A 2890-nucleotide genomic window follows, 5' to 3' on the forward strand; every position below is an offset into this window, starting at 1 on the left:
CTTTTGACCCAGCACCTCCTGCCGCCGCTATCACCTCTCTGGTCGTGCCCCGTGCGGGGTCCCGCGCACCCCCCACCCGCAGCACCGGCGCTGCAGGGATCCGCAGAGCAGCAGCCCTGCCCCTTCCCTCTGCCCAGGGAAGCCTCTGCTGCAGAGCAGCGTTCGCTCCCCTGGCCCGCCGTCGCGGCACGGGCTCCCTCCGACCGCGGCCTGTGGGCTCGGGCGTGTTTACAAGCCGGTCATAAAAGACAACGAACAAGGCAGGCGTTAGGGATTTAGCTGCGACACGTGAGGTTGCCCGTGATCGCGCTGTGTGCGCCGAAGCGCAGGCACCCGGCGCCGCTCGGCTCCCCAAGTCGATGACACAGCCCAAAACCACATGCGACACGTCAGAGGGGCTTATTGCTGCTTTGCTGTCACGTACGCCAGCGCAAAAGTAAGGGGGTCCGTCAGGACACTGAGCACCCCCGGGTCCCCGATGTGCAGCACCGCCAGCACGCACCCTTCCCCAGGGAGCCGGCTGGCAGGCTCCCCAACTTGCCGCAGCTGCCAGCCCGGCACGGCCGAGCCACCGACAACCCCAGCGCTGCACCTACCTGGCACCGGTGCTCCAACAGAGATGCGCGGTCAGGAGGCAAAAAAAAAAAAAAAGAGAAACAACCCCAGCTGCCAGCAGAGCTGGAGGCTCTGCAGGTTTCGGGAAGCAGTGCCAGTGCAGTGCAGCCGTGACAGCCGGAGGCGAAGGCAGCAGGTGCCAGTTCCTACCCCATTCCCTCTCCGTCCCTGGGAAAAGGCATCCGGCAGCAGAGGGGAAGCCAAGCCCCCCGTACCCCGGGATGCGGCAGCACCCAGGGATGCTGCAGAGCCGGCCCTGCCGCTCTCACATCCTGACTCGGCAAGTTTGGCTCCGCTGGTGGCGTGGCGTGCAGCCTGGCTCCCCAATCCCACCGGTGCCTTAACCGTGTCGGCGCCGCAGCCCGGCACCGGCAACGCGCGTGGGCTAGTGAGTGGCTGCCACCCGGCGCCGGCCACCCCTGCGCAGCTCAGGTGAGAGGATGCTTGTCCAGAGGCCACGGGGAGCATGGAACCAGACGTTTCCATCATTGGACACCTTCAAATCACACGGTGCTGGGTGTTTTTCTTAAAGAATGAAATAAGGGCAGCCACAGGCAATGCTGCAGGGCTGCCTCCCAACACCAGGGCTCGCCCAGCCACCATGTCCCACCGGCTGGCCACGCGTCCTGCTCCCCGGTCACGCCTTCTCAGCGGCTTTTGCTTTTTGGCCCTCTTGGGCAAAAAAAGCACCCCAGAATATGCGGTTCAGAGGCACCCCAGTAACTGGAGCACACTGGTCCCCGGCAGCAGCACGGCACCGATGCAGCCGGTGGCTGGCTTTAACATAAAAACCAGCAGCCAAGCCAGCAAAAAGGGGTCAGGGTTTTGGAAGCACACAGCTGTGCTTTTTCATTTATAAATTAGGAAAACCTGGTCCCTCTCCACCCACCAAGTCCCAGTCAGTTTCACCACCACATCCTCTGCCCTCCGGGCGCAGTCTTGCCAGCAATGGGGCCAGCAAGAACAGTGCCCACTCTGAACCGTGCCGGCACCGGTGGGGACCCACTCGGCACTGCCTGGGCCGGTGATCCCAGCAGGTTGCCCGCTTCCCATGCCATGGCAGCTCCGCTGGCAGCGTGCGACAGGCGGGGAAGGCCATAAAGCCCATCCCGTTCAGGGAGCGCTCCCCAGCACCAGCACAGAAGCGGCTTCGCTTCCTCAGCAGACAGTGGAAACCACGCACCAAGTCGCTCTGCTTTCGCTCCGCTACACACCCGACCCACAGACCCGCGTGTCGACAGCGGGGAGGCGACGGCTGGCCCCGCTGCCCTCCTCATAAAAATAAGAGTAATAAATAATAAAGGGGGCTCTTGCATATCTTCCATTAGCAGCTGCAAGCAGAGGCATTTCTTGTTAACAGCCTGAAAATCACTGCCTATATGCAATACATATATATATATGCAGTATATACTGGATATATTGCCCAGCCTGCCTGCTCTGGCGCTCCCCCACGACACTGCACCGTGGCTCCAGCGACGCTTTAGGAAGAAACCTGTGCTTTTTGGGCAGCTGGCAGGCGGCCCTAGACGCGCAAAGCCGGCAGCAACCCGGCCTCGCCTCCCGCCAGTGCGGAGCGTGGCTCCGCTCTTCTACCGGGAACCTCTCGCCGGGACGAGAGCGCCCATGGCGCCCACGCAAGCAGTCCCGGGATGCCTGTGTTCACCACAACGGCACGGCAGCCCGGCCGCCGGCTGAGCGGGCACGAGACCGACGAGGGTCCCCCCCAGCGAGGACACAGCCTGAAAGAGCGGAGGCCGAAGCGGGGCTCGGGAGCAAAGAAACCCTCGAGTTGCGGGCACGGCTGCAGGAGAGCCCGCGGGGAGCTCCGGGAGGACGGGGAATCCTTCGCACCTCTCCCGTCGGCGTTCCGCCACCTGCCTCTCCCGGCGCAGCGTCGACGGGCTGGAGCATCGACCTCCGCCGCCACGTTCCCTCGCTTCGCTGGGGAAAAGCCGGGGCGGAGGGCACCCGCCGGGAGCCCAAAGCCGCGGCTCTTCGGGAAGCAGCCGGGCCCGGACCCCCCCTCCCGGGAGAGGCCGGCGGCCGCCGGGGCCGCGCCCCGAGCTTCTCCCTCCGTTCCCACCGAGAGCGCGCCTGCGCCGGCCGCTCCCCCCCGCCCCCGGTAACGCCGGGAGGATGCCCGGGGCGCAGACCGTCCCTCCGCCGCGGGAAGGGGCGCCGGCCGCCCGCCGCAGCCCCCCCCCCGTCGCTCCCGGGCTACGAGCCAGACGCCGCCGGAGCGCCAGCCCGCCGCCGGGGACGGGCGGCGTGGCCG

This window comes from Haliaeetus leucocephalus, unplaced genomic scaffold (genome assembly GCF_000737465.1).
Source record: "Haliaeetus leucocephalus isolate CR32 unplaced genomic scaffold, Haliaeetus_leucocephalus-4.0 Scaffold190, whole genome shotgun sequence".
Classification (NCBI taxonomy): Eukaryota; Metazoa; Chordata; class Aves; order Accipitriformes; family Accipitridae; genus Haliaeetus; species Haliaeetus leucocephalus.